Here is a 12,751-nt window from a genome sequence, read left to right on the forward strand (position 1 = left end):
GCGATCTCCTCCCAGATCTGGACTAAAGCATCCAACTCCTAAACAGTCTGTCACAGATGTGCTCAATTGGATTCAGGTCTGGAGAACGGTCGGGCCAGTCCATAGCATCAATGCCTTCGTCTTGCTGACAGCCTCCAGCCGCATGAGCATAGTCTTGCATTAGGAAGAACCCATGGCCAACCACAACAGCATCCCATAAGGGGTCTGAGGAACTCATCTCGCTACCTAATGGGAGTCAGACTACCTCTGGTGAGCACATGGAGGGCTGTGCGACACCCCCAAAGAAATGCCACCCCACACCATTATTGACCCACTGACAAACCGATCATGCTGGAGGATTTTGCAGGCAGCAGAACATTCTCCAAAGCGTCTCCGGACTCGGCCACGTCTATCACATGAACTTAGTATGAAAGTCCTTTCATCTGTGAAGAGCTCAGGGCACCAGTGCTAATTTGCCAATCTTGTTTTTTTCTGGCAAACTGTCAAACGTGAGCACGATGTTCGGCTGTGGAGGTTGGGCCCTTGTGGAGTCTGTTTCTGACAGTTTGAGCAGACACATGCACATTTGTGGCCTAGAGGCTGGAGGTCATATAGCAGGGCCCTGGCAGTGCTCCTCCTGTTCCTCCTTGTACAAAGGTGGAGGTAGCGGTCCTGCTGCTGGGTTGTTGTCCTCCTTCGGCCTCCTCCACATCTCCTGATGTACTGTCCTGTCTCCTGGTAGCGCCTCCTTGCTCTGGATACTTTTGGGTTTACAATTATGGAACTGTGCAATCACAATGTGATTCGCAGATCATGTGATTATGTGATTTATACAGTACAGGCCAAAAGTTTGGAGACACCTTCTCATTCAATTTGTTTTCTTTATTTTCATGACCACTGAAGGCATCAAAACTATGAATGAACACATGTGCATGTGAAGTTATGTACCTAACAAAAAAAAGGTGAAATAACTGAAAACATGTTTTATATTCTAGTTTCTTCAAAATAGCCGCCCTTTTCTCTGATTTCTGTTTTGCACACTCTTGGCATTCTCTAGATGAGCTTCAAGAGGTCATCACCTGAAATGGTCACGCGAGGGAGGCTCCATTTAAACTCACCAAAGTATCACTTCATAAAAAATGTGTTTCTACACTGCAGTAGAACGTTCTGACAGGAGTTGTGTGTTGCACTTCAATCTTTAACTTGTGTCCTTCATATTTCAGAATTAAAGTAAACCGGTGCAGATGACGTATCAGGAAGATGAATTCTCTCTGGGCTACATCCCTGATGCTAGAGGCTAGATCCCTTTTTCATCCTTACACTGCAGCTCCCTGTAGCTTTGAAAAATAAAGAATGATTTAAGTGTATTATATTTGTATTCGTTGTTTTTTACTCAAAATTTGAAGATGCAAATGTTATATGTGACCTGCCACCCCAACCAGAGCTGTTAAGGAGTTTGTTAAGAATTTTAAAATCTGAATCTTCTTGGAGTGAGTAAAAAGTTCTTAATATTTCGTGTTTAATGATTTGCATAAGTTGACTTTAAGTTGATCAGTAAGTTGTGTAGAGTTCGCATAGCACTGCTAAGATAGGGTGACCAGATCTCCTCTTTTCCCAGAACATGTTCGGCCAGATGTTTAGACTTGTCTGGGCGATTAAACATTCGTCACCATCATACGAGAAGTTCGTGGAGTGGACCAGGCCAGGCATGATGCACGGTGATAATGTGCCCAACCCGCACACATGCAATCTTTGCAAATCCCCGCCCTCCCACCCTTGCAAATGCAGTCTTCACCATCAATAGTCAATTTTACTTCGTGCATGTATACCTGTTTGGATTTTTTTTTTCAACTCAGATTTAAAGTTCTAAAAGTTTCAAAAATGTTTCAAAATGTTTTCTTTTCATAAATGAAAATGATATGTTAAAAAGAATTGGTGCTTTCGCTTTTGTTAAAACCAGATCCAAATGTCTCTTTGTTAAGGGTTGCCGACCCCTAAATTAATATGAAGCTTGGAGATTCAGGTGATTCATAACATTAATAATATTTCATGCTTTTCCAGCTGGAGACGTCTCTATCGTACGAGAAGTTTGTGGAGTGGACCAGGCCAGGCATGATGCATTGTGATAATGCATCAACATGCAACACAACAAACTCTCAGACACAACAAACTCAATCCCCCTCGTTATAGAGACAAACGGACAATTACATCAAGTATGGCACAGCTGTTTATTAATACCTTACCAGATTTATCAACGCTGATAAACTCACCGTCAAACCCTGCTGAACTTGACCAAGCGACCAAATGTCTAGAATTAACACTGCGTAGTATGTTAGATATATTCGCTCCCCTCAAAAGGAAGATAGTAAGAGATAAAAACTTAATTCCTTGTATAATGATCACACACGCTCACTTAAGAAGACCGCCCGGAAATTAGAACGCAAATGGCGTCAAAGTAAATTAAACATATTCTGAATAGCTTGGAAGGAGAGCCTACTTAACTATAAGAAGGCTCTTAGTGCGGCTCGATCAACGTATCTGTCCTCGTTAATAGACAAAAACAAAAATAATCCCAGATTCCTGTTTAAAACTATAGCCAAACTAACCAGGAATAAGACAGAAATGGATGCGACCACTCAATATCATCATAGTAGCGACGATTTTATGAATTTCTTTAATACTAAAATTGTTGCAAATAGAGAGAAGATTAAAAGCACAACAAATAGCTCCGCCGATATTTCCATGGAAAATAATCTTCTAATAGACCACCGATTAGAACGATTCAACCCTATTAAAGAGCATGAATTAATCAAATTAATCTCGTCATCAAATCAATGTACTTGCGCTTTGGATCCGATTCCAACAAGGTTCCTTAAGCAAATAGCACCCAATGTTATAAAATCTATCCTCAAAATTGTTAACTCGTCGCTTAGCACCGGCCACGTACCAAGTTCGTTCAAGGTAGCAGTCATTAGATCCCTGATTAAAAAGCCCGATCTTGATCGCAGTCAGCTTTCAAATTATAGACCGATATCCAACCTTCCGTTCATATCAAAAATCTTAGAAAAAGTCGTAGCCCAGCAGCTGAGCGCATCCCTAGACTGTAACAACATCCATGCAGTATATCAATCAGGATTTAGACCTCATCATAGCACTGAGACAGCGCTGGTTAAAGTGGTTAATGACCTGCTGTTGGCCTCTGATCAGGGACGCATCTTGCTGCTTGTCCTGCTTGATCTGAGTGCAGCGTTTGACACTATTGATCACGCTATTCTCCTTGCCAGGTTAGAGATTGTTATTGGTATTAAGGGAACAGCCCTTGAATGGTTCAGATCATATTTGACCAACCGATATCAGTTTGTGGACATCAATGGTGTTTCGTCTTCACATAGTAAAGTAGAGTTTGGTGTTCCACAAGGTTCTGTCCTAGGTCCGTTACTTTTTTCTCTATACATGTTACCTTTAGGCGACGTCATCCGCAAACACGGTATTAGCTTTCATTGCTACGCTGACGACACACAGCTGTATCTGTCAGCAATGCCAGACCAGAGGCAGCAGCTGAACAAAATAGAGAATTGTCTGAAGGACATTAGACAGTGGATGCTCACCAACTTTCTCCTGTTAAACCCTGACAAGACAGAAGCGCTTGTACTTGGGCCTCAAGCAGCCAGGCATAAACTGGCTGACTACACAATAACCCTGGATAGCCTTTCTATCTCACCGAGTATTGAAGTGAAGGACCTAGGTGTCATCATTGATGCAGGTCTCTCATTCAGTTCGCACATAGATAATGTCACTAGAATAGCATTCTTTCACCTTAGAAATATTGCGAAAATAAGAAATATCATTTCAATGCATGATGCAGAAAAGTTGGTCCATGCATTTATTACATCAAGCTTAGATTACTGCAATGCATTATTGTCTGGATGCTCTAGTAGGTGCATGAGTAAACTCCAGCTAGTACAGAATGCTGCAGCCAGAGTTCTAACCAGAACCAGGAAATTTGACCACATCACCCCAGTCTTACAATCACTGCACTGGTTACCCATCAAATTTAGGATTGACTACAAAATCCTACTTTTAACCTATAAAGCTCTAAATGGTCTCGCCCCACAGTACCTGAGTGAACTTTTGGAACCGCCACGCCCCCTTCGATCAATGGGTGCGGGGTCACTACTGGTACCAAAGGTGCAGAAGGTCACAGCTGGGAGCAGATCCTTCTCCTATAGAGCTCCGCAGTTGTGGAACAGCTTGCCTGTCAGTGTCCGGGATTCAGACACAGTCTCAGTGTTTAAATCCAATCCAATCTGTTTTCTCTGGCTTTTTGCTAAAGTCCTAGACCATTATTTCACTTGATTTTGACGCAGTGTCAATTATAATGTCCAGTTTACAACAGAGTCCCCCTGTTAGACACAGACAAAGTTAAATTCACCAGTTAGGCTGTCCTAGTTAGGGTACCGGGCCACTGTAGTACCAATATACCGCTATAACCACATATTTCAGTAGCGGTCGTACAGTGCAACCGTCTGCCGCTGCTTCTGTTTGTTTTTCTCCGAGACACAGAATCAAGCGCCCAGACTACTGGCAGACCCCAGTGATCAGACCAGCAAATAAATCCTGGTTCCTGACAACTGCTTTACAAGGACAAAACATGAAACAAACCAGAGGGTCACCACAGCCACCACCACCGTTACAACTACAGCTTCAGGGATCTTCAAATGGACCAGTAACATCATTATGGACACGTAATCTAGACCATGACACTGACTACATCCTGGACTTCTCCAACCCTACAACTGTAGGACTTATCATTATATCATATCCAACCCTGCACTGACACCATTTGCAGGCTCACTCTACCCTGGAAGGGGGTCCCTCTCTGTATCACTCCTTCCCAAGGTTTCTTCCTCTCTTATTTTCTCTCTCCTAGAGTTTTTTTTTGTGTGGAGTTTTTCCTTGTGTGCAGAAGGGTCAAGTGTGGGGGGTGTCAACTGTAGGGCCTGTCAAAGCCCATTGAACATACTGTATGTGATTTTGGGCTATATAAGAAATAAATGTTGTTGTTGTTGTTGTTGTCAATGTGCAAGTGCATGTGCCCAAATTCAAGATGGAGGAGACATATTAAATGAAGGACCTGCTGGTCAGCATGGACATGGTAGATGCTTTTGACCCCGACAAGTGTGACTTTTCTGCCATGTCACCTGCTAAAGACCTGGTTCTGTCTGAAGCGGTGCACAAGTCTTTTGTGGATGTGAACAGAGGCAGCTGCTGCCTCTGGATATAAGTTTGGGTCATTATGTACCAGGCGCTATTGTGCCCCTAAGTTAGTAGCAGACCATCCTTTTATCTTCTTTATCCGATACAACCCAACCCAGAGCATCCTGTTCTGTGGGTGCTTCTGCTCACCTTAAGCTGACGTGGAGCGTATGTTTATGCTGTCATAACCGGAGCCCCTTCCATTGGCACAGATTGTGACCACAATGCATGAGGTTAAAACTCTCAGCAGCTAAACACAAGAATCACCGAAACAAATAAAGTTTTTTTGAGACATCCACCCATTTACTTAATGTTACATATCTTTAGCATTCATTTTCATTATGAACACTTAGAAAATACAACATGAGTGAAATAGCTCAATAAAACTTGACATCTTGAGTTACCTGAGAACTTTTTTGGGGGTGCCCAAGCTGAATAAGTCCACAGAAACATTGATTCAACAGCTACTACTATTTTATCTCACCCACCTACATTCACCTGCTCGTCCACTGACAGCCCTGGGTGGGACACCAGCCTGCTACTGGGTGCACACACTTACACCGACAGGGTCACCAACCCTCTCAGTGCACCTTTGTATGGTGAGAGGAATCTGAGAACCCGAAGAAGACCCACATGAGGAGAGCATGCGGGACTTGGATTAAATCCCTGGAGCATATTGGCTTGATAATAATAATAAAATAGAGACATTAAGAGATATTAATTGTAAGAATACATTTTATCCAACAGATGTCAGTATGGCACCAGTTTCCAGACTTTTGTATTAGAAAGAATCATAAAGTGATTCATGAACATACGTTTGGCCTCTGACTAGAATTTAATAATTATAGTAATTGCCATCTCATTAATCAGTCATGTCTACAGGCCCCTAACTTGATGAGTGCCTTAGACTAGAATGAACACTAGACAGTGTTTTTCAGTTTCTAAATCAGGGGAGATTTTTCAAGCATGCTTTGAGAACAAATCTGTGTTGTTAATTGATGAATTAGGCACTAATTAATTGCAATATTAAGATTATAGCTGTTGTTTTTTTCTCTTACTTTCAGGACTGGTTTGTATCTGAGCCAAAACATTAAATAATAATACATTTGCGCTGTATGTAGCCTGTAGCATTTTCTGACACCTGCCTCCACACAAGGTGTCAGTATATGGATCTGCTCGACATAAGCCTGTGAACAAAACCAGCATATATTTATTAATATGTCATGACATATGTTTCAATACGTTTTTTTTCTGGTGGGTTGTTTGTTGCCTTCTGATATTTGACAAATTCTGATGATCTGAGGGTGAATCTGATCGACCAAGCAAAAAAAAAAAAAAGAAAAAAGGAAAAAAAAAATATATATATATATATATATATATATATATGAGGTGGGCATAGATTAATTTTCTTAATCTAGATTAATCTCACTGTAATTTTGGAATTAATCTAGATTAAGATAGAGTAAAAAAATTAATCTAGATTAATCTAGATTCTAGAATCTAGATTCTAGATTAATCTACATTAATCTAGATTAAAATGGCTCATTTCATATCTGCCGAAGGCATTCAGAATATGTGTGCTACCCAAATAATGACTAAAAGTAAGTCTTTGAGAACGGGTTTCTCAATCCAGGTGGCGCATTAGACCAGGGGCTCATCTCCTGTTTCCAAAACGCATCACAACTGCTTGAGAAAACTGTTCTACTATGATAATTGGTGATGAAAATAAATGATGTTCAATAAGATGTACTTGTGTTTACCAACTGTTTATTCAGTTAAATAGCTGCATCCTTGTTACCACGTCACGTTTGATGTGGTAATTTCACAGTTCGAAGACTCGTTCTCGCCCCCTACAGTGCAATTCGGCTAGGTATACATCCGTGCTAAAATATCAAGAAAAAAGGGGAAAAAAAAATATAGATATATATATATATATGAGGTGGGCATAGATTAATTTTCTTAATCTAGATTAATCTCACTGTAATCTTGGAATTAATCTAGAATAATCTAGAGTAAAAAAATTATCTACATTAATCTAGATTAATCTAGATTCTAGATTAATCTAAATTAATCTAGATTAAAATGGCTCATTTCATATCTGACGAAGGCATTCAGAATATGTGTGCTACCCAAATAATGGCTAAAAGTAAATCTTTGAGAACGGGTTTCTCAATCCAGGTGGCGCATTAGACCAGGGGCTCATCTCCTGTTTCCAAAATGCATCACAACTGCTTGAGAAAGCTGTTCTACTATGATAATTGGTGATGAAAATAAATGATGTTCAATAAGATGTACTTGTGTCTACCAACTGTTTATTCAGTTAAATAGCTGCATCCATGTTACCACGTCACGTTTGATGTGGTAATTTCACAGTTCGAAGACTCGTTCTCGCCCCCTACAGTGCAATTCGGCTAGGTATACATCCGTGCTAAAATATCAAGAAAAAAGGGAAAAAAGGGAAAAAAATATATATATATATATATATATATATATATATATATATATATATATATATATATATATATATATATATATATATATATATATATATATATATATATATATATATATATATATATATATATATATATATATATATATATATATATATATGAGGTGGGCATAGATTAATTTTCTTAATCTAGATTAATCTCACTGTAATCTTGGAATTAATCTAGAATAATCTAGAGTGCAGTGCAATTCGGCTAGGTATACATCCGCGCTAAAAAAAATCAAGTTGAAAGTCATCATAGTGTAGCGGTTCATCTTCTGCGTTGTGTAACTTTTTGATTTCGTTCCTTGAACCACAAATGATGAGCTGACACCCAAGAGATTTTCTGTGCAAAGTGTATTCTGTACAAAAAGCAAGGTCATGTCAGAACATCGCGTCAGAACATCGCGTCAGAACATCGCGTCACACATCGCGTCTTTCTGCACCTCTCTCTACAATATACAGTGTTAAAAGAACATAAAAAAATATTCACAAAATAACACACATGCAAAATATTCCTAATATGTACATAAATTAAAATGAAAGAAATAACTTTTTGCACACAAACCCCACACACCTCTCACAGCTCATGCCATGTGTCCAAGAGACCTGAACCAGGTCTCAAAAACAAAATAAAAGTCTTCAGAAAATAAGAAAATGAAAGACACAAGAAAGAAGAAATATACTTATAAATCTAGTGTAATCTAGTATAGACCCAGCTCCCAACCCAAGTTTGTGAATAGATTAACGGTGATATTTTTTTATCGGCCGATACGCCGATAATGGCCCACCACTAATACACACACACACACACACACACACACACGTATACATATATATATATATATATATATACACACACACACACACACACACACACATATATATATGTGTGTGTGTGTGTGTGTGTGTGTGTGTGTATATATATATATATATATAATGTGTGTGTGTGTGTGTGTATATATTTATATATATATACAGCATCAGTTTGACCAATAAAACATCCACTGTGTTAAAAACACTCTGTGGATGAGTTATATAGACTCTGTCTACAGCGTCTCTAACTTCACTGGCAGTCTAATGTGGGGGCTGAAGGTGAATGTGTGTGTTTCTGTCCATCTGGTCCTGCAGACAGCCTCCTCACCAGCCTAGCTGCTAAATCTTTCACTGCACCTCCTGAACGCTTCATGCTATCTCTGCTGGGAGAAGCCACAGGAGGGGGATTTACTTCCAGAGCACACTCCTATCATCACTGTCCTTTGTTCCCTTTTTAACTCTCCTGCCAGACCTCTCTTAGCATTTATTAGACAAGCTGTTCCCCGCAGTGCTGTAAATTGGAAGGGGCTTTAAAACGGAGAGCCCTGGGTTCCCGCTCGGATCGCACTCTGAGTGGACCATTGTCAGGTCTCCTGTGTGTTAATCCCATCAAAAGTTGCACTCATGCAGAGGCATTTATGTGTCCCGGCTCAGGCAGCTCTTATTAACCACACATCAGTTCAAAATGCATGAACTTTCCTCTAGATCCAAGCAGAACATGCCTGTGCAGTAAAAGCCTTTTTAAAACAGGGCCTTTAAAAACATGCTTAAACTGTTCTGGCACTGATGTGCAAGCAGGGTAGCAATTCCTGATACAAATATTTTATTGTGACTTCAGTGGCTGTTCGTCTGTTTATACCATTCTTGTATATGATAAATATGTCTCTAAATGAATTCACTCAACAAGTGGTGCTAAATTTGCTAGTTTTTGGTCAGAGGTCACTGCGACCTCCCCTGTTTTGGAATAGAATTATTTTGTGTCCCCTCACATTCTCATCACAGAATGTACTCTTAGACTGGGCATGAACATTCACAAAATTAAGATAAGATTGTTTGTGGGAGGTAAAACTCTGCCATGATTTACATATTTGCCTATGTACACCTTGTGTAACACAGCCACCTCCATTGCATCACCAGTTATTTGCATTGTAATGCCGTATTGAGTGAATGAGCCAGATTTATTTAACAACAAAATAACAACAGCACAAGGGCCAGAAAGATTCCATAAGTCAGCGCCATGATAGGTCAACATCACATTTCACACCTCAGGGGTGTGGGAGAGACTAATATTTAAAAGGTTCTAATTACCCCTACCCAACCTGCAGTGCCTGAGGGTGATCGGGATCCATCACATATGTGAATGGGTGCCACCTGGTGAGCCCAGGTCCACAGAGTAGTCACATGCATACTGTCAGTTGGCCTGTTAATTGCACTTTTGTGTTTGTTTGTCCATTTTGCATGTTTATATGTCTCATACAAATTTTTTTAATGTCTGAGCATGATGTCTTGTCTTGCGATGAGAATAAATTTCCGTCAGACACACTTAGGCTTTGACATCGTGTTTGGTAACAAGTTACATGTACATGTGGCAGAAGCAACTTTCCAGCTGTTGATGGATGTTGTACAAATGCCATCAGGGATAAAAAGGATTTTAAAAAAGGTGCCAAAGTGCTTCATAAACTGAATTGCTGCACGATGACACAAAACAGGATACAATTGATAAAACCAGACAACTGTGACCACGTCTGAGACTTACTCTAAAAGAAACAACCTTGCCAAGATAGCGGTCATGCTGGTATGTGTGCACGTGTCATGTCTCTGGTTGTGAAGCAGGAATGCTGACTTCCTTATCTTCACAATTCCTCGGCTCGTGTTATCTTAATTTCCCAGACATATCATTACATTTCTGGGGCTCCTTCATCTTTTTTTGCACTTAAAAACAAGCAAGCTGTATCTAGTCTAAGGCTAACATTGCTGTATCGCAGGTGTGTGTGTGTGTATGTGTATATGTGTGAGCATGGTAGATAGAGATTGTGGCATGTGTGTCTTCAGTGGATGTTTCAGGCCCCGGTGGTTGTGGGTAATTACAGCTTTCTCTGGACTCTTGGTTATTTCTACACTGTATTCTACTTCTTCCTTTTTTTTTTATCTCCCCACATCTTTCAACATTTCAGGATACTTGAACTTGGTTCGCGTTCTATTTCTACATCTGTTCTCTCACTCACATAGATAAGCTACACAGAGTGCAAAAACAGTGCCACCCTGACCTTTGACTTGATAGTCCTACCACAACATGCGGGTGGTAGTAGCCTAGTGGGTAAAACATTTGCCAGAAGACCCAGGTTCAAACCCCACTTACTACTATTGTGTCCCTGAGCAGGACACTTAACCCTCAGTGTCTCCAGGGTGACTGTCCCTGTCACTACTGATTGTAAGTCGCTCTGGATAAGGGCGTCTGATAAATGCTGTAAATGTAAATGTACCAGACAACAAGACACCCACCCTGTTCATCCAAACATCAACTACAGGACTTTTAATTGGTTCATTTCCTCATTCATATGTATTTTTTATTATTTGATTGTTTTTGCATGAAGTGAAGTGTTCCACATGGTGACAGCACACAGTGACAGAAGCAGTGATTGGGGGGGACCTTAGTAGCACCCTGGCGGGTTGGGATTTGAACCCACAACCGTTCAATTATTAAGCTGCATCCTTACCCACTAGGCCATCACTGCCCAAGATAGAAGTGCGATAGGAACAAACTTGTTCAACTATTGCAATGTGTTGCTTAAGGTTTCCTTGCTTCCAGAGTCGTCCTGTTTTTGTGGAATCAAATGAAACCCAATTCTTGAACCATGAACATGTGTCTGTGTCCGGAACAGAAAGCTGTGAACCCATACTTCTGAAAAGCGTGGCTTAATTGTACTGCCAATGAAGGCAGACCGCTCAAATTTTTTTTTCATTGTTTATCCACATATAACAGACAAAAAGTTTTTTGGCAGAACAATGCAGGCACGGTTCCTGGTTAGAGAATCTCTGTTTACATTCGTGTGATTGAATATTTCTGACAATCAGACGTGAAGTAGACCATAAGGAGAGCGCTGGAACACTTACACCCGTGACACGCCGAGGCGCGTTGGCAGAGAGTCGGCTCACGCTCTCTCCTCCTTGGGCGGAGTGGAGGATCTGCAGCATGCGCGTTGCGTCAGCGCAGGCGATGATATTAGCAGATGCCGCCGGGGGTCTGAGGAGGAAGAGGAGGAGGAGGAGGAGGAGTGGTACAGGCTCAGCCGCTGAGCACTTTTCCCCATGCCTGCCCACCCTCGTCACCCTACGCTGCCGGCGCTGCTGCCTGGGGCTCTCGCTGGTGTTCCTTCAGCCTGGTCCAACTTCTGCAGAGCTTCTCCTCCAGCATCAACAGAACAGCGGCAGGAGGAAAATCATCAGTCCAGAATTCAAAGCAGAAATTCATGGATCTTTAATAAGATTTTATTCTTTAAAAAATAGAAAGCTAAGAGATGCCTTGCCTTGTTGGAACAGGTTTGTTTCAAGATTTCAGATTTTATGGTCACCAGTGCAACATTTTTATCCACAATGCAATTCTCAGATCCAGCTCTCAGAATGAGTATGAATTGCAATTTAAATGTTAAATAGCAAAAAAGTAAATGCATACACAACAACTTACAAAACTTTTTATAGCATATATTTACATGTAAAGAACAATCAGTTTTATTAAATATTGAATTAGAACATACACACACTTTCTAGGCCTGACATGACATGAGTGTTGGAAATATTGGAGGGGCTCTGATGTGAAGGAGAGAACAATGTCATTAGGTGCCTCTCATCTCACATCTGGTCAGTTTCAAGTCATCATGTGCCCTCCCCCCTTGCCTGGTCCTAATAAAAATAGATGCTTTACATTGATCTGATGGGCTGGATGAGTAAAAAATAGTTCTGGGCAGAATGTCTCAGGACGGAAGCTGAGAAGCGCTGCTCATCACAGCCTACTGTGAATCGTGACTCACGGCTCTTTTCACATTTTATACGTTCTTGTAAACCATGACCCACTTTGTTCTGTGTTCCCTCCTTTGGAATGTCTTTCTTCTTAAAGTAGTTCCAAGTGGCCAGTGTAATTGAGATTGAGGTTCAATTTGTTAAAAAATTATTATTGTTTGAAGATGAATATAGGCTGATGTTGCTCTCTGA

The sequence above is a fragment of the Denticeps clupeoides genome, chromosome 2 (assembly GCF_900700375.1).
Source record: "Denticeps clupeoides chromosome 2, fDenClu1.1, whole genome shotgun sequence".
Classification (NCBI taxonomy): Eukaryota; Metazoa; Chordata; class Actinopteri; order Clupeiformes; family Denticipitidae; genus Denticeps; species Denticeps clupeoides.